The sequence below is a fragment of the Oenanthe melanoleuca genome, chromosome 5 (assembly GCF_029582105.1).
Source record: "Oenanthe melanoleuca isolate GR-GAL-2019-014 chromosome 5, OMel1.0, whole genome shotgun sequence".
Taxonomy (NCBI): Eukaryota; Metazoa; Chordata; class Aves; order Passeriformes; family Muscicapidae; genus Oenanthe; species Oenanthe melanoleuca.
In genome coordinates this window covers 22,914,698-22,935,419 of record NC_079339.1, presented here as the reverse complement: position 1 = coordinate 22,935,419, position 20,722 = coordinate 22,914,698, and the positions used below count along the sequence as shown (strand labels likewise).

At 38.3% G+C, this 20,722-nt stretch overlaps 1 protein-coding gene across 14 annotated transcripts in view; it reads right to left on the bottom strand.

Annotated features, from left to right (window-relative positions):
* The window catches only part of CELF1 (CUGBP Elav-like family member 1), a 55,949-nt gene that overhangs the window by 31,922 nt on the left and 3,305 nt on the right, over window positions 1-20,722 (bottom strand). For 9 of the 14 annotated variants that reach the window (XM_056492564.1, XM_056492563.1, XM_056492566.1 and 6 more), the window contains exon 2: window positions 7,516-7,556. The exons of 4 other annotated variants lie outside the window; for them this stretch is intronic. The gene's annotated coding sequence lies outside the window, so the exon portion shown is untranslated. Of the gene's footprint in view, window positions 1-7,515; window positions 7,557-12,337; window positions 12,423-20,722 lie in introns of all 14 variants that reach the window. One more of the 14 variants, XM_056492565.1, reaches the window with a different exon arrangement.

Here is a 20,722-nt window from a genome sequence, read left to right as displayed (position 1 = left end):
TATATAAAAATCCCAACTATTTTTTTAAAAACAGATAACCAATGGGCTATCTGCCTCAAAATACTGCATATAAGAACCTGTGGTTGCTTTCACTATGCCACCACATAACTGATGAACAAATTCAATCTGTGATATACTTGATATCTGGCTCACCCCTGAGGACAGCTTACACCAAATGGCAGACAGTAGCTCTGCAATATGAGAGCTGGTGTACCAGGAAACAGGTTACAACATCTATTCAAATCTGAGAAGCCAAAAAAACCCACCCCAAACTGCAACTAGGTCCTGCTTTGCAGTAACTGCTACTGACAGCATATCTAATGAGAACTCAGAAGTCTTAGGACCCTCTTATAACACATGAATGAAACCCACAAAGTTTAAGGCAGTGGCCTACAAACTTGTTCAATTTTCCTCTCATCTTCTGATACCATGCTTCTTTATCTGCTTGCCTGAGAGGGGATGCAGGATTGTGCTGTGAATATCCTGACAGGGCCGTGGGTATTGCAATTCTGTGAGCAACCCACAACTCTGCAGACAATGATCTGCTTCACTAGGACAGAACAGCTGCACGATGCTACCCTGAGCTTTACTTTCTTAGTGCACAGCTGTCAGCTAACACAGCACCATGAGGCTGCTAACCCAGTGCTTGATCCACTGCAGCTGTGTCTGCTGCTTCAGTGATGATGCTGCAAAGGCTTGCACGGGCATTACCAAAGAGAGAAAAATGGAATAGCCTGGCCATAAGACTATCTCCTGACAGGGACATAAAACACCCATCTCTGACCATAAAATTTCTCATTACCCTATTGTTGAAAACTGACAGCTTTCACAGCATTACCTTGAGGTACCAACTATTCTTCCAAGAACCTGTATCTATTTAATTTTTTGTTTTACATAGGAAAGACCTCCAAAGAATTTCAGATATCTCAGTCTGCTACAGTGGTATGTACAGAGTGACAGACAACTTCAGTTCGTATATGTGGATTTTTCCAAAGTGCACACTATGTACTCACCCTGTTTTCAAGGAGAGTACTTGTGCAGCACTAGGAGAGTGGGCTACTACATTACCACAGTGAAATAAGGATAAAGTATGCCTACGTGTAAGGAAAATCTTCAAATTAAGACAGTTTCCTAGAAACTTCATGTTCTCTTTGGTGTTTACTTACCTCCTTCACATACCCATTCCCCAATGATATATTACATGCTTACATTAATATTCATGGAAATATAAGAAGTGGTACCTGGATTATTTTCTTTTCATCATATTGTACTGTATTTTCTTTTGCTACCTTCAATTTTGCAATTAAAGTTCTCAGTTGTTACCTTCAGAATAGTGATCTGAAATTTATGTTATGTTTCTGTCTTTCCCTGATCCATTTTGTTTGTTTTGCAGATTTCCATGTCTTTTTCACACTACGGGAATGCAGAAGGAGCTGTGAATGCAAATTGTAGCTGTGAATTTAAAGCTAACACACAGGACACAGCAAAACTTACTGTGATGCAAAGAAGACAGCAGAGAAGACACTGAATTAAAGGTATCAGACATGAAGCATATAAGGAAACAAACTGCTAAAAGACCAAATAATGAATTTGAAGCAATTAATGCAGGACAATCCCTTAGAGCACCAGTAGAAGAGATAACAACAAGCCTTAATGTAGGTTCTCTAGAAAAACTCATTTTTTTCAAATCACAGACCAGGAGTTAACATCACATGCTTAACCCTCTCTGCAAGACATTTTACAATTAATAATTGATGTTAGGAAAAAGCATTGATGTATTCCAGGGCAGTTGCTTTTAAAGCAGACATGTACAGGTTTCTTCCCCTCGTTCTAGTATATTAAAGACCACAATAACAGAAACAATTGAAAAATTAAAGCTCTTTATCCTTACCTCTATGTTTTGTTTTGAGTTTTTTTGTAAATAGATGTGAAATGTCTATTTTAGGTACTGCTTTAGCTCTACGGTAAGGTATTCTTTCACTTTAAAATTTTATTTTTTTAATATATGCAAACATGCCAGCAGTTTGATTTTGAGAAGCATTTTGAATTTTTATAATCACAGTGCTAGAATATAAAAATGCTTGCACTTTGCAACAGACAAAAAAACTATGGAAACCCTAAGTACCTAAGAGAGATCGGAAAGACCTGCAGACACTTTGGCACTGCAGACAAAAAAAACTTCTTGAGAAAGTAGGAAAAGTGGCTTGGTCACAACAATAGTAAGAGGAAATGAAGGCAGCTGCACGACACAGGAGACAAAGCAGGAAGTAAGAAGAGAGGACACACATTTCTACCCTGGGAAGGACAGGGGACAGGATGGAACATTTAAGGCAGCAGAAAGGTTTGAGTTTTCCCCTTACACCCTCTCTTTTTGTTTATTGACTGAATTCATACCCCAAGACACAGAAATACAGAGGACAAATCACACTTGCACTACAATGCTCAAATCTTTACTGTAAGAGAATAAGAATATAATGCTTGCAAGCAATCTTGTGCTCAAGGCAAGGTACAGATCCCACTCAAGAGTGTCTTTGCCCTCTTTCTCTCCCCTAAATGTTGCCTCTGAGTTTGGTTTGTTTGTTTTGGTTTGGTTTTTTTTTTAAGATAGAAATAGCTGAAGGTAAACTTCTGACCATCTTTTTGTGCAACAAAAAAGAAGCAACCCTGCAAGAAAGTCTATGGAACAGAAAACTAAATATGCTTCAACTTTTTTACCTTGTCAATACAAACATAGTACCTATTAATCTGGTTTCAGATATCCCTGTATTTTCCTGTCCTTTCCTGTATGACATAAATCTGCAGCTCTGTACTTAAGTCAAAAAGATACACTGGAAAAAAACGTTTTGCAATCTCTAGAATATTCGCCAGATTTCTAAGGACTCATCTACACATTTTAGGACAGTCTTCTGACACTGAAACACAGCCAGAAGTTATTCCTCTAGTAAGGACCAGAAAATCCAATCATTCTTGGAAAGCTCTCAACAGTCTGCCTGTCCTCAAGCCAAACATGCCATAAAGCATTACAGCAGGCAAAGCAACCACATTTACATAGAGAAGGCTGTGTGGTCACATATTGGACCCAAGAGGAACAACAGAACCAGCTATACAATTCCAGGACAACACCATGTATAAAGATTGTTATATTTTTATACTATTTTATTAACCTGCAGGAAGAGAACCTCTGAATCAAAAACACCTCTAAATTTATGGCAAGCAACATGTCCTGTGCACTTTTAAACTAAAACCTTAAAGTAAGAACTGGCCAGAGCCACGTCACTTTTTTTACTTAAGAAATGTAATATGGTATCTAAACTCAAAGGAACAAACTACAAATTATTATTCTCCTTACTGAAATGTCTTAGAATAGCAACTGGACACATCTAAACTTTTTTCTGATAGCCTTTTTTTTACTTCTTCCAAGTTTCAAGAGACCTTTTGGACTAAAAGCAACAAGTCTCAAGTTTCATTGTCCTTTGCAGCCATCCGAGCAGTTGCAAAAGCCATTTTGAGGAGTCCTTTCATCTCAAATTGTTTTTATGAATAGTACCAGATACAAACTAATATCAGTTAATAGTTCACTAAAAGAAGTCACTATTTCGCTCTCATTTCATTTTATCCAAAGGAAAGCTTTTTGTTGCATTCAAATGTAACCTAGACAGAGGCTCTCCAGGAGAGCACATTACACAGTACACACAGTAATTGCTGCAATAATAATTTTTATGTTGAGCACCAACTTAGAAGACAGTAAGGCATCATTTCCCCTTGGCATGAGGCTACACAGTATAGTTCCACGAGGAGAGTGGAATGGAAGTGGGATGTGGTGTCCCTGAAAAGACAAACAGTTCAACCTACCACACGCATCGCAAGGTAAAAACAGAAGCAACATGAGAAGTTCCAGGATCACTCCTGGTACAGAAGAAATGAGATTAATTAAGTTGTTATTTTTGTCTCCTAATCAAAGCTGGGACTCCTGCTGCCTGTTTTGGATAAGCAGTCATCTGCAAAACTCCACTAGTTTTTAAGCTACTCAGGACCACAATCTAAAGTCCAGAGAGTAAATTTATGAAAAGTATCTCTATAGTCAAAAGAGAATCAGTATAATATACGTATCTCAGTTTTTCTAATTAACTAAGAAAATGCAGCCATGTCAATTTAAACATTTACTATTTAATAAGGTCTAAATAACCATTAGATACTCTAAGGAAACTTCAGGAGGAGCTAAGCCCAGAAAGAATGAAGAATACTACTCTGATCCAGCTCCTTCAAACAAAATAAAAAAAACCATCTACATGAAGGATTGAAAGGAGTATCTAGGGAACCACAGGCACTTGAGCCTGACCTCTGGGATGGGGAAAGTCATGGAGCAGATCATCCTGAGTGCCATCACACAACGCACAGAACAAGCAAGGAATCAGGCCCAGACAGCAGGGGTTTCTGAAAGGCAGGTCCTGCTTGACCAACCTGATCTCCTATGTTAAGGTGGCTTGCTGAGTGGATGAGGGAATGGCTTTTGGTGTTGTCTACCTGAACTTTAATAAAGCCTTTGACGCTGTTTCCCACAGCATCCTCCTGGAAAAAGTGACTTTTCATTATGTGAATATGGGTATACTCTTTGCTGGGTAAAATCTGGCTGGATGGCTGGGCCCAGAGAGTGGTGGTGACTGGAGTTTACATCCAACTGATGGTCAGTCACCAGTGGTGATCCCCAGGGCTCAGTACTGGGGCCAGTTCTGTTTAATCTCTTTATCAATGATCTGAATGAAGGGATCAAGTGCATCCTCAGCAGCATGCAGGCAACACCAGGTTGGGAGGGAGTGTTGATCTGCCGCAGGGTAGGAAGGCTCTGCAGAGGGCTCAGGGCAGGCTGGATCAATAGACTGTGGCCAACTGTGTGTATCTCAGCAAAGCCCAGTGCCAGGCCCTGCCCTTGGTCAGAACAATCCCATGTAACCCCACGAAAGGCTACAGGCTGGGGGAAGCAGGGCTGGAAAGCTGCACAGCAGAAAAGGACATAAAGAGGTTGGTCAACAGTTGTTCCCCAGTACTCAGCACTGGTGAAGGCCACACCTCAAGTGCTGTGTCCAGTTTTAGACCACTCACTACAAGAAGGACATTGAGGGGCTGGAGCATGTCCAGAGAAGGGCAATGGAGCTGGTGAAGTGTCTGGAGCACAAGTCTTATGGGAAGAACCTGAATGAGCTGGGGTTGTTTAGACTGGAGAAAACAAGGCTGAAGGGAGACATTCTCTTTACAACTACCTGAAAGGAGGTTGTATTGAGGTGGAGGTCAGTCTTTTCTCTCAAGCAACAAGACCAGACAAAATGGCCTCAAGTCACACCAGAAGAAGTTTGGACTGGACATTAGGAAGAATTTCTTCACTGAAAGGGTTGTCTAACATTGGAACAAGCTGTCCAGAGAAGTGCTAAAATCTCCATATCTGGAGGTACTTAAAAATGTGTAGACGTGGTGCTTAGGGACAGGTTTAGTGACAGACTTGGCAGTGTTAATGGCTGAACTCTATGATCTTAAGAGTCTTCTCCAACCTTAAAGATTCCATGACTATCATTTGACAATCTACAACCTTTAATGCCCATTTTTACCTCCACGCTAAAGACTTCCATTTTGGAAGGGGCTCATATCTGCAGAAATTTTATTTGAACACAGACATGTTTCAGCATGGTTAATGTGTATATGACAAGAGTCAATACAGAGGTAGGATTGACTCCTTATCTAAAAGCAAAACTGACTCCTCCTCATTTTTATTATCTGTACCAGACCAGAAGTAGAATGCCAGTTTTATTCTGATATATTTCTATAGAGCTAATCATAATGAGGCATTTCATACTGGGATGTATAGAAACATGCCATTATTAGATATTCAAGAAAAGACTCCATCCTCTTTCATTTGGACACCTTTCTTTATTCATATTTAGGCAAATGAATTCAACTTTATTTCACTCTTAAGATGAGAAACCACAGATCTTGCACTGAATCAAAGTGACTTACTTTCATCAACCAGAAACTTGGAGATTATCTTGCTATTTAAATAATCTGATTGTTTTGTTACTTAAGTAACCCAAATGTATCGATTCTGGACCTGGGTTTTGCAACTGGAGAATGCCATGAGCTTGAAAAACTAGATCTAATCAGTTTAGTCTGTCTCAAAAGATGCAAATTCTTCATAAAAAAGCCATAAACATAATGATCAGTATTTTCTCTTTCCAATCCTCTGTGTGGTCGAAATGGACAGCAAAGGAGCAGGAAGCACAAAGTAGAGAGCACCAGTCACTAGAAAAGAAGTTGAGTGTTTTGCAGCCCACACAATGCCTGGAGACAAATGCCCTCAAACCGGTACTTCCAAACACAGAGGTCAATCACCAATTCTCTTAAAATGAAGGTGTTCCTGGATTTCTTAAACCAACTTTAGATCTTCCTACCCTGATGAGTAACATATGGAGAGACAGGATATCCTGCACTTTAAAGAAATATTTGTTTTTCTTTCTGATATGGACATAACTAAATCCTTCTCAATGTATTTATGAAAATTGTAGAAAATGTCTGTCCATAGCAGAAAGCAACTCTTTCCTCAAGACAATATAACAACTCAATTCTCCCTGGTTGTCTACAGACCAAAGTACATCTTGAATATTTCTGCCATAGAAGAGGTGATTCCCTGGAAGAATAAAAATCACCAAACTTTGGTTGTGGTGATACTGACAGTGTTACTTAACACAGCAGTTACAGGTCAATTGTCCCAGAAGTGAACTAAAACTCTTGAGGTGCACGGTACGAACAGTCTGAGATGTTCTTTTGTACTCTTCTGACCACACAGTAAATCATTCCAACTTCCTAAACCAGACAAACAACTAGATCACAGAAGAGCTTTTTACTGGGTTGCCAAGCTGACTCCATCTATAATGCAAGCTACCATGAGAACCAAACATAGCCAAGGGACATAGCACTAAACTCTCAGCTGGAAACTGAGAAGGAGCAATTGTCTCAGCTGTCACATGAAACTACACCCGTACTGGACTTCTAGCACTAAGAAAATTGCATCAAAAGATCCTCACATTTGACTCCATGCATTTTCATACTGGACTATGGTCCCCTTCTGCTGCACCTAATTAAATTTGTCTCAGCCCAGAAGGTGTTGTCCACTAATACGCACCTTTAGGGTTTCATGTACTACAGAATACTGTAGATTTGTTCTGGTCCAGAAATTACTATGAACACATGCATATCTATCTAGCAGTTGTGCTTCTAAAATTATTAAATTGCAGATGGAGTTAAAGATGTCTATTGACTCAGTACTCACAGTCCTGAACTGTTAACACTCCCAGCCCCCTTTGGCAGCACAAAGGCAGGAAACTGCAGAGTTTAAGGTTCAGGGAGCACTGCTCACTGCAGTGGAAAATGACTGCTTTCATCACTGAATGTAAAAACAACATCTCTGTAAACCTGTGAAAGGAAGCTCTACTACGCAACTCAGGGATACAAACTTTAGTTGGCTCATACCTGCAGCTATGCACCTCCCTTCAGCAGTTCCAGTCTTCACTCTGAAAGATAAGGAAAAACACACATTGAGGACTCCAGAGTCAACATCAGATAACAACAATCATTACATGAACTCTACCTGGGAAAGCACTGAGGACTGAGAAAGCAAAGCATATTTCTAATAACAGAAGTCATCATGAGGTGGTAACAACTCTCAATAGAGTCAAAACTTAAGCTGCATATTTCAAATACACAGGTTAATGAAAGGGTGCACAAAAACGGACTGCAGACACAACATGGCTGAAAACAGAAGTCTTGGAGCTTCCCAGCAATGCTCAGTGGACTCATGCCACCTATCTGGCCTTTTGGCTGTCACAACAGAAGCAGCTACCAACAGCAGTAGCCACAATGCTAAACTCCTATATGATATTATTTTGACAGCTGCAGCACTAACAGATGACCAGGAAGCTGCCGAGGCAAAGTCTAATGTACAACTGCATAAATGAAAATGTATCAAAAAGTGTTGAATTAGAGAACACAGAACTGAACAACACAAGGAAAATATGGTATTTCTACAACTTAAACAAATCATCAGCCAGGAACCACACAGATTTTCTGTACTAGCACCTCATAAATTAGGGATGCTACTTCATGATTCGGAGTTCTCTTTTTGCAAACTCAGTAAGTGACTCCCAACACAAGCTAGTCTGTATTTAAAAAGAAACTTGGGATTTTTTGTGAGGTTTCTTGACTTTTTTCTGCCTGAAATAATTTCTTCTCTGCCTCCTCCTGGGTTGTTACACTCATGTCAGTCTAGCAGTATTTTACAGAAAATCCATTTACTTATCTACAGTTACCAAACTAAAGACTGCACCCACCACCAAGGAGAAGAATTATACAAGGTTATCTGAGCTCCCACATTTTGACTGCTTAGCAGGCCCCTACTTAACCTTTTTCTGTATTTTTTTTAGTACGTGAGAATAAGTGAGCCACATCCTCTTCTAACTTGCCATGTAATATACTTAGTTATTTATCACATATACTCATGACCTCTTTTTCAAAGGGAGATATCTTGAGAATTTTCAATTCTTTTAAATTCTTCCTATTTGTTCAATTTATTTAATAAAGTACTAAAGCCTCTAAAGGAACAAAGAATCCTAAACACAAGAACAAAATAAATTTTCTTATAATATTTGTTGAAAACAAAACCCAATACATGAATCCTGATAAATATAACACAGTTATCTGAAATGCATATTTTCAAAATTATGAATTTTATTTTCTAGAATATTACTCAAAACTGTTTATGGTTCAGGGAACACTTTACATATTTATTTTTCTTCAGTTTCACAACAACATTCTGAATTATGAAGCTTCAATTAGTGATTGAGGCAAACAAACATTTTCTTAAGACACTTCTCCCACCTCAGCCAGATGCCTCTGCTTTTCTGAAGTTCAATTACAAAATATTTGTTTATGGCCAAAAAAAGGTCTCAGATTCCTGCTAACAGACCTTCATCATGCCTAACTTCTAATGTCTTCAAAACAACAGGTAACACACATTTTTTGCTTACATGCTAATTTATACTCCTTTGATAATCAGCTTTCAGAAAAAAAAAATAAATACACAGCTACTTGATCTTGTGAATGCATAAGAATATCTATATAAACTACTTTTTGATGTTAAAAAGAAAATCTTCACTTTGCATGTGTAACTGTAACACTCTAGTGAATTAATTGAAAAACTTCAAAGAAACCAAAAGTGCAGCTAACATAGCCAGGGGAACCCATAATTCTTGGATACCTTTGGGAAAAAATATACACTTCACAGAATCAAAGGCAAAATCCAAGACAATAAAAACTTCAAAAACCAAGCATCAAAACTGACAACCACGCGTAGAAAGCCTGGGAGAGTGCACTTAAATCATAAATTGTTTTAGTATGGTTTATTTAATTGCATGCAGAACATAAATACACTGAATAATTTATCCCAGTTTACACATCAGACAATCCTGGCCCAAAGGCCAAAGAATCTGATAACTGTGTTTTTTCTCAAGAAAAATTGGGTTTTAGATCCCTCAGACTAAGGTATATACATACATATAGCTGGGTGCTACTAGCCATGTGTGCAGCATAGTCACTTCTGTAATTAACTTATGGGACAATAAGCTCTTGAGCAAGTAGATTCTCCCCATCCAGCATTTGATGCTCATTTGAAGCTGTTTTCATAGCTTCATGAGTGTTCTTAGTGTGGTCAGCAAAACAATTAATGGGGTAAATTCACATCTCACATCTCAGCATTTATAAAAACTTTCCTGAAGTTGTTCCCTGACTAAGGTGTTGCAGCTGAGTACAGCTGTCACTTTCAACTACTACACAAGTTGGGAGGAACTACTGACACTACCTGAGTACTCCATGTAGAAAAACAAAGATTTAACAGCCCTGCCAGATCTAAAGGTGACGAAATATATTCTCACTGATAAACAATTGCAACTTTTGATATACAATATAAATAGAACTGCAGCTGGTAATGAAAATAAGTGGCTCTACCCACTAAGTACTAGACAATGGATATGAGCCCAATAAATCCAGTAATACTGCTTTTCTACTAAGTGGTAAAACTTCTGTCTCACCAGCACCTGGGACCATCTAAGAGAATACTAGATCATTTAATGGACTCTGATCAATGAAATTACTCTCACAGTCAGCACTTTGTCTAGACCAGTTAGTTCTGATTTCTTATTACACTTTCCAGGAACTAATGTTTATGGGATGTCAAGGTTACCAGTGGCAATTAAAGAGACCAACATATCAAACAGACCACACAGCTCAACCTCAGATACATCCTGGCGTCATCAGTCTCTCACATAAATCAGCATTCAATCTGGACTCACTGCAGATTTCCATACTTTTAGGAACCTGTGTGACCAATAATGAAAATTTAAAAATAGAGAAAGCACTATTTCTTTGGAAGAAGTACAGGAGAGATAACCATGCATCAAAGAGCTATGGAGCAAGTGCACTACACAGATTACAAACTCAGAGTCCTACACCAAGCAGAGGAAGTTTCCATCACTGCACAGCTCAGGCCACAACCCACAGAAAGAGTCTTACTCTTACTAAACCCTTACTAAAGGGACAACAACACAACAGAGATAGCAAGGGCAAACTCCTACGCTATAAAAACCTTAGCAGAGAAGGAGATGTACTTTATCTGAGAAGTGCCCTTCTACTGCAATCTTTACACAGCCCAAACCTCTCAGCACCGAAAGCTACTTGTTCAATGTGAGGCCACAGCTCAGACACTGCGCCTGCTCAATTTATTTTGGCAGACAGAGCTGTCAAATACTGTTTTTCTCAGTGCTGCCAGCACAAATACTAAAGGGTATACAGGGTAGCAGACAAACTACACAGTTAGCAAGTTGAATCTACTATAAGAATATAAGTTTTTTCAACTTCAGATGCAATAGGAAGAACGGAATGAAAAATAGAAGAGGTGAACATTTTGGGTCCACTGCAAATAAAGACAAAAAGATAGGAAAACATTTAAAATGTTATGTTTCAAGTTACTCTAACCAGGACATCATAAAATACTTAAGACTTGGGATGTTGATCATATTTGCAATGTCTGTTCCATGTCCTGTCAGCATTTACAGCCCAAATACCTGTAAGATTGATCATTGAGTCTTACAAACCAAAACAAAAGCATCAAAGACACTTTAAAAATACAAACCAATCCTGTGATCTACTGTTGAAAACATGGGACTGGGGCTTAGAAGACAATTTCTATTGTTAACTCTGTGGCTGAATAGTAACTTTTTGGTCCTAAGAGTTTCCATTTGTACAATATGGGCAAATATGTACAAAGAAATAATAACCTTATTTCTTTGTGAAAAGATATTTTGAAAACTAGTGACAGAATGTATTTAATCAGAGTCAGGAATATCACCATATTGTTACAGCTGCATCTCAGCTGAAAACCTCCCAAACAACTTCACGAAAAAAATATCCACACAACATCTGTCTGTTAATAAAATTTAAATAATCTCACCCACAAAAGATTTTAGCTTGCTATCTCTCTCCAGGTTATGGTATTAAAGGACTCTGAAAATATACCAGGAGTTGCAAATAGAGAAGGTACAAACAACATTTCATTTACTTTCTGAATGAAGGGCAGAAAGCATGCATTCATGTTTTGCTTTATGGAGACTCTACATGCCACAGGAAAACCTATCACATACAGCAGTTTGGTCTTCTTTTGGGTAAAAGACTGAGTTTTAGTGAACACAAACAATATTCTCAGTTTAACCACTAGGCCTACTCCTAGAAGCAACTGACCTTCAGCTGAACTTTAACAACCACATCCACCTCAGCCACAAGATTCAAACACTAACACTTTCGACTTACCGATCTTTAAAGGCAAGATAAAAAAATCTCAGTGGGGAAACCACCCCTGTGCAATGTTTAGACAGACACAGCTTACAGAGCTCTGCGTTAAAAATTCAAGATACTTACACACCTTCTATACAAAAGGGAATAGATTCAAAAGCAAATAGAGAATAAGGACATATTGCAGGTCCCTCACAAAGATCCTCAAATGCAATCACTATTCTGTATTACCACACCTAAAATGCCAAAGGAGGACACAGTGTACACGGCTGTTTCCAGCATCTACTGCTAGCTTCAGGAAGAAAATAATTTTGAGGTGTCCTAATTTTGAATGATCAGAATTGAACTGTATACAAAATTCTGAGTAGGTCTGAAATTCTATATTTGTAAAATGTTTAAGTATAAACATATATATTTTATTTCAAAGAAGCACAACTAAGAAAGACTGAATTACCTGAAGCTTGTATGTGTCTTGACTGGCTTATATTAGACAAATACTTGCCATGAACTCTACCGTGCAGGATCTGCCATTGCCATGCCTGCAAACCAAAGAGTAAAAATATACTCAATTATTTTTATCTTTATTTTGTAACAGGCACACGGTAAATCCTTTGCAGAATAAATGGATACAAATTACACTCATTTACATCTGCAAAGAATTGGAGTTACTGCTCCATTAATAACCAGTGAATACTGATTCAAATATCTTTTAACAGCAAATAATTTTCATTAACACTTGAAGAGATTTAATATTGGGTGTATAGAGCTGAAGCTTTAAAAAATGCTTCATATTATTTCTTTTTCTCCATCAGACGCAAATGCTGGCATTGCTGTGGGAACATCAACTTAAGAATGTCCCACTTTTGCTCTAAAACACATATTTAATAAAATGTAACAATTTCACTGCAAAGCAGTTCTTACTAAGCTTCTAGTCCAGATCTCTGAACGTTTCTCATTTGTCATCATTTGTAGCATTACTTGTATATACTTTGACTTCTTTTTTGCAACATTTACTCCCCTCTTCAGTATCTTTATATAGTATCTGAAACGTACAACTGTAAATAATACAGAAAAACTGTATTTTTAAAAAAACTGCATTCATTTATGATCACACATGAATACATGAACAAATGCCATGAAGCACCATTTGTGTGTGACTACCAATCACAAATGTAATGCCACACTTTAAATTAATTTTGTCTGAAGAAGTTTTCACTCCTAGTCATAATAATTTGAATACAACTAACAGTATGGCTTTCCTACTGGTATCAGCAGCCTCCTACTCCACAAACTACCCTCATGCTCCATTTGTGACCCTGACACACCCTCTCCAGGCTGCTCATCTGCAGTAGTTGATGCTCACAGATTCCTGTGTCAGCACAGCAAGCTTTGCTTCCTCCTCTTTCTTCCCAAGGACTCAGAAACTGTCTCTGCTGTACAAAGCTGGATCCATAACTTGATGTTAGATTTCAGCTAGATGGGTGGAGAAGGATCAAGAGTGCCAATGCACCTTGCCAAGAACTAGAGGGTTAGTACTTGCTTGAAGTCTTATGCATGTATTTTCAGATGTTCTTCACTTACACACTTATCCATCAATTCATTTCCATTCACTTGTACTGGAAAGCACAGTATGACACCTGCTAGCAGTTTTCCAGTACTAGCAGGAAGAGACTCCATAACCTTTATGGCAAAAACAAGTGCTCTAATACAACTTTGGCTGCATGAGCATGAAGAATCAATATAAAATAAATATCTTTCTGGATTCTCTATACCTCGTGCCTAGACTCTGCAGGCCCCTTATACTTCCAAAACCTTACATGTGACATTATGTGGTGCATAATTTTCTCTGTCCTCATATCAGAGAAGTTTACCAATTTTTTCCCAAATGAACGGCAGGCCTTCTGTAGAGCAGCATCAAACAGTGTGTACCAAATATTGCATTCATTAAGACATTTAGGACTTCCCTGTCTAGAACCAAATTATAAGTGCCCCAGCAGACAACACAGGCAAACAACTCTCACTTAATATTTTCAGGTTATACAACTGAGAAGACTGGATACAAGCTCTCCATAAACATTCAACAGAAATAGGGAAGAAATACAAAGGAACAGACTGAACAGAAAGGAACTCCTGATACAGATCCAGTTTAAGCTGGTGCTTTTGCCAAAAGAATAGTGAACAACTCTTTCCTCACCAGCTGTCCATCCCCACCTCTGTGCATCAAGCCTGGGAAAGGAAATGGTCAAGGTGTGATCTTGTTCACCACCAACAGCAGGAAGTTAATAGTTTTAACCCAGACATGCTCCTAAATTCAATCTACTGCACAACCACACAGATGTTCTTGGTAGCACAAAGGAAGGGAAAAACACATGAAAAATGGCAAAAGCCTCTTTCAGAGCAAGACTGGCAGATGCTCATTTAAATTACTCATGGAACTAGATCATCAGATTTAGGTACTGAATGTCACACAATTAAATCTCTACTGATTGATCCTTTTAAAAGGCCTCAAGTGATAAACAAGGCTCCACTGCTTCTGTTAAGAAAACACTATGCTTGTAAGAAAGATGTACATGTCCTTCCATATAATAATCCTCACTGTTCCAATTCTTTGTCAGTGGACTGCCTTAGATATTAGAGCCATATCACTAATATCACATATATTCTTGATTAAACAATATGATTCAAAAATCACAAAATGTTTTCCAACTTTCATTTCTTCTTCCTGGAGTTTAATACCTGTAATTACTTCACAATAGCAGTTTTAAGTTTCATCAATTTAAAATGCACACTGGACTTAATTCAAAATTCCTGTAGTCTTCCCGTACGTCCACCCTTAACCTAACTTTATTATTCAAGTGCATAATTATATTATTTTTTTAAAGGGCTTGCTTTTGAAAAAAAAAAAAAAAAAAAAAAAAAAAAAAGGCAGTAGGGCAAGAAAAAAATAAAAAATTATGCCTTCCTGTGCAATTTCAGTACCTTCAAAGGATGTCAGATAACAGTTAATTTTCCATTTGTCTGCCACCCTGATCAATCTTTTCTGCAGACAGGCTAACAGAGTCAAGATAGAATAGATTATTGGGTATTCTCCCTTAAAGACAAAAGTATATAGGGCAAACAAGATTTCCTGTCTTGACAGCTTGGCTTAGCTCTGAGCAATGTCACTTTCTCATAAATTGCTTTTAGGAAGATTCTAACAAAATGGTATGACTGAAAATCCCCAGTGCCATTCTACTACTCAAATGCCCTTTGTGCACATACATTATTTATTCATAGTTCTATCCATGTATCATGACATCTTTCACAGAACAAACATACAGTATTTTTAGACATGCAATAGTGTACTTCCAAGAGGCCTTTGAAACTGCCTAATCATATTCCTGTTCCAAGACTACTCAGAGGAAAAGGTGAGTATGCCACAAGAAAACACTTGAAAGCTGAGGAATCATAAAACTCCAGTCACTGGCCCCAAGTAGTACCAATAATTGCTTTTAACTGGTAACTCATACAAATGAAAGGTTGTCAGCTAGGGAGTCAGCAAGTGGAAAAGTGGGAAGCCAGGTGGGCAGAAGACCTAATTCTAGCAGAAATGCCAGAATTAGGCAAAATATCAAGACACTTCAAGTAACAAGCTTAATATCCCACAGGCTGCATATTTACAGCAAATTCCATAGGTTTCCCACATGAAGATGGAAAAAACTACTGCAGTGTGTCCTCATTAAACAAAGAATGATCAGAAAACAGCCACACAACTAAGTTCCTAGAGATCAGCCAGTTCAAGATGACCCTGTGTCACACATCGATCACAGGTCTCTGCCTACAGACATCAGTACAATCCAGACATTGCCAGGCAGCTGAGATCCACCCATTTGCCTCCAAAACATCCTTCTTCCAAATTTCCTTTCTCAGGAGGAAATACATAGAAGACACCGCAGTGGTAGGAAAGAAAAATAATTAAAACGGAGTTTATGGAACATGGTCCTCAAGAAAAAAAAAGTAGACTCTTTCAAATATCAATTTCAGAACTAAAACAATGTTTTCCTCTCTCAAATTCCAGAAACAAAAGGCTGATGCCTATTTGCATAGATATTCAAAAGACAGCAGAATTTTTAAGGGGACGGTTTTTCTTAACATTCAGAAGCACCCTATAAATAATTGCCCTCTTTCTCCCTCTCAAAAAATTATTGCCACAATTAAACGGTGGATTCAATTGCAGCCACTATTTTGAGCACCTTTCTGCTACTCAAAAAGATTGTATCAACAGTTCACTATAGTGTAGCAGCTAACAGACCTTCTGCACTACTTGTTCATGTGATCTACTATTTAAAAAAAGTAATTGTGAACAGTTGTCCCAATGTGTGCAGGGCTTTAATACAAAGTTTACCCAAGCACACAGTCAGGGAAGTCTTAGCTGCAAGTTTCCAGCCCTTCCTAACAAGGTATTTCCTACAAGCCCCATCCCGGAACACCAATTCCTGATTCCAAACTAGGCAGGCCAGGATCTAGCTCCTCATTAATCCCCATTGCCCAAAACAAGCAAAGACAGCACTCAGATCTTCCAGGACAGGATCTAGCTTTCATTAATCTTCAAGGCAGACAGTGACAACAGACCTTTTATGGAAGGATACAGGCCTTGGCTAATCACTCCCCAAAGCAGGAAGGGAGATTAAAATCCTCATCCCAGAAGACAGGAGCTCTTTTGGAGGTTAAATCTGTGTTTTTCTGATGCCACTGCCACCCACTACAAACTGCCACTGCAAGACAACTCCTCCATTTCCAGTCCCTAGACTCCCAAATCTGGACGAACTGCATTTTACAGAAAAGACAATATCCACGAACAGATCACCTTTCACTTGAACACCAGCTGTCCCCTGAGACGCAGAGACAGACAGATGGACAGACATAACAGAGACTGTAAGCCCTGGCTCTCAATTCTGCTCAGCAAATAAATGCCCACTGGGCCAGCCACACTGCCTGGTGAGCCAGTGTGCTCTGCTGGACAAATATAGAAAGCAGAAAGTGGAACAACCCTCTCAGCAGAAGAGATTCTGCTCAGCTCCCCAAGAGGGAGGAGCAGGAGCTGAACCAGCCGAACTGCTTTACCCATACATGGTCTCTGAAAGAGACCACTGCTAAGACAAGTTCCTTTACACACACACACACACACACACACACACACCCTCATTCACTGTCACACTGTGCAAGGAAAGAAGAGAACTAAAGTGTACAAACCTAAAGGAGTTACTGTTTTGAAATGAGTTCCAACTCCACTTTGCTTGTGCCCACCTTAATAATGCACAAACATCTAACACTATTTACCAACAAAATCTGGGCGGCAACTCAGAAACAAGATAAAAATCTTCCTCCTAGGGAATCCCCACATCCACCAGCATTTCAAAAACTACTGAACTAGTAAAGTCTTCCTTGCTGCTTCTGGACACATACATTCATATATAAAGTTCTTGGTTTGACCTTCTCCCCCCTCCAGCCCAAATTGAATTACAGAAATCTTCTTAAACCCTTCTCCCTTTTCAAGTATTGTCCTAAACCAGGAAGCATGACCTTTCTCATTGGTTGATACTAATTACTATGGTGACCTACGATATCTTGTCTGCTTTCCCTGTAGTCCTTTTTGCCAGTGTTTAAACACTAACTAAAACTTTTCCTATGCATTCTTCTTAAAAACTATAAGAAATGCACGATGCAGCCCCCCACCCCCTTCACATTCTGGATGGAAAGAGCAGAGTAAGTGTAATTGAAAAGCCAAATCCCTAGGTCTTCATAGAAAAAAACTTTAAAGAAGTGGTACAGTCTATTTCTTTTTTTTAGTACACAAGTAAGACAGTTTGCAAAATCAAAAGCAGCTTCATTTATACAAAAAAACCCATCATTTTTCACAAGAGATTTATAACCACAAGCTGCTGCCTATTGCTTCTCCTTGGTGTATCCCACATTTATGTGGTAATACTAACTACCTTACAGGAGCTACCAGAAAATTATTTCATCCAAGTGGAAGCTTCAACTTCCAGCTATACCAGGATTGCAGCAGCCAATTCAGAATTCAGAGAAACACACCAGTCAGGTAGTTTTATTAATGTCATGTGCAAACAGATACAAAAGTGCTGGCATTCAAACCAACAAACCTGGTATTTTTTCAAATTTGTCATTACTGAGATAATGCTTTAGGCTCCCTGCAAATTCAGGAAGACAACAGCATATGCAGAATTAGCTCTGCACCGAAAAACAGCCTAAATTATTTTCCTCACAAAAAAGCATGAAGAATATGTGCCCTAGTCTTGCTCCCCAAGAAATGCCTCCTAAACTTAGTCTTGAAGTAAATGGAAAAATAATTTTAAACCCAAAGAAATTCCAAAGTAAATTCCACATCAAATAACTAGTATTATAGCAGCTTTCACACTGTGAAATATAGATAGTACCACCTACAGCTAGTCTCTGATAGTGATCAAATTCTGGCACTGAATGTTTAATCCAGACTGTAACATGAGTGGCTTTAGTCCATAAGTATCAGAATATTCCCACTTAATTTTCCTAAGTCTCTAATACATATAATAATGGATTTCTGAGCAGTCAAAGCTGCTTTAGAGAAGTAAATATACAATCCTTCTCCTTCCCCAAGAAGATTTCACACATTGATATTTCCAAAGGTATTGTTTCTAATGTCACTTAGGACAGTGCAAGGCATTTTTACTGTTTCAACTCATGTTAAATTGTGCTACACATTGTACAGTCATCAAATAATCACCTGCAAGAAAACACAACCAACAAAAAGCCAAGGAGAAATACAACTTCTTACTAAGTTGACCTGTCATTCCAAGTATTTTTTAATTCAGAATTTTAAGCGAAGAACAGAAAATTTTTAAAGACAAATAACAAGGAAATATAGGTAAGTAGGCAAAAAACATTTTCACATGGCGTTCTGTTTTGGAATACAAAACTATAAATTAGAGTATTACTTTTCTTATTTACTTCTTAAATTAGAGAATTACTTAAATTACTTTTTCACTCTGTTGTGCCTACACAAGATGCAAAAGCTAGATATGATGTTCAAAATACATTCTTTCTTCCTGAAAGATCAATATTTCATTGCCTTCTGAAGCAACATTTATCAAAACTCTGTCTTGTAAGATTTTGCAGAGATAGTAAGATGCCTGGTGTCCATCCTGCAAATCTCTACTATATATTAACAAAGATGCTATCGTTTTGGACATTGTCTGCTAAGTGCTTGATTTGAATTACAAACTCCTTTGCTTTGGAAAAAGCAGACATGAATATTCCCTTTCCAACAGAGTCTAAAAAATTTGTGGATTGCATGCCTGCATTGGAATATCTTTTAAACTGCATAGTTTGGGACAAAAATAGCAGAGAATATGCATAGGTTCAGTGAAAGCCTGAATTTTAAGTGATAAGATGTTTGAAGGACAACAGTTTTACTCTGACATGTGACATACTGAAATCTAGTGGATAACAACTACATAATTTTTGTGAAAGGTGCTGTACAGAACAGCCTGCAGACAGAAATGAAAGCTAAGGGAAAGAACAGTTTTGATAGTGGTGAAAAAAAGAAGCCAAGGTCCTGAAAAACTCTAATTTAAAGTAAAAGCCACCTGCATTCTTATATGAATTGGGAGAGCATTCAGCCCTGAGAGAATACAAAGCATGCAAGCATTAAAAAAAATGCTCTGCAAAGGAAAGCCTGCCAGATAGCACACTAGCATGACATCAGATATTCAACAAACATCCATCCTCTCATCCACATGCTCACTCAGGATCTCCTTGAGGTGTGCTGCTGGAAAGGACAAAGAACCCAAACTGCCTGCTCATTTGCATGGATTTCAGCAATACTCCAGCTAGTTATTCCATGCTATATTACAAGCAATTTACTCAAACCAATATAAAAATCCCAGAGCCATATAGTTTTAAGCCCAGTTCACATAGTCTTAAATCTGCCTGGAACTTTACCACAAGCCATTAAATCAGTTATAAATCTACTTTAAATCAGTAAAGACTCATTATCAAAACTTGCAGTTTATCAGTTTGCCACTAATACTCTGCCTCTAACAGAGCAGCCAGTAAGCCAGCACCCCTCTTCTAAAAACAAAACAAAAAGAAAGACCATGGTATACTAAGTATACCGAAGATACAATGGTAACATGGGTACATGGGACAGACAAGACAGCTTGTGGACAAGGATTCCTCTTCTGGCATAAGGCTTTCACTTACAATAGCTGTGACACAAACTGCATCATCTAAACTGAAATTCTTCACCAAGAGTTGGAAACTACTGAAGATTTCTAGTTCAGCCATCTAGTTGCTCATTGCTCATCCTGAACTCAGCTATCAATTTTAGCACAGAGCTAAAACAGCTGGAAGTTTGATGCTATTCAAGATGTCAAGGATGACTTCCTTTCCTTGGGGTGATAACTGTGCTGCACTCTATTGCTGTCACACAAATAAGCCTGCTCTGTCCATCACCATTCACACTTTTGAGCTATTCCTCCCTACAGCAAAGCACTTGCAGACAAATTGGCACTGCAGCTTTGAACCCAACATATATTTTAGTTCTACTTGCTTGAGTCTTACATCAGGTGAAAACAAGACGATGTTCAGTTGACATTTGGGAATCTCCTCTTCAAAAGTGAATCCTAAAGCTGTCTCTTTTCATTCTTATGTCCCAAACACAAAGTGTCTTGGCATCTTTCTAAAATAGGTTGTAGAGAACTACAGAAGAAAATCTGGAATCTTGCATTCTTGCATTTATTCATATAACAAGCATCACTGATGACTGGAAGAAGGGCAGTAAAACTACTAGTTACTTTTT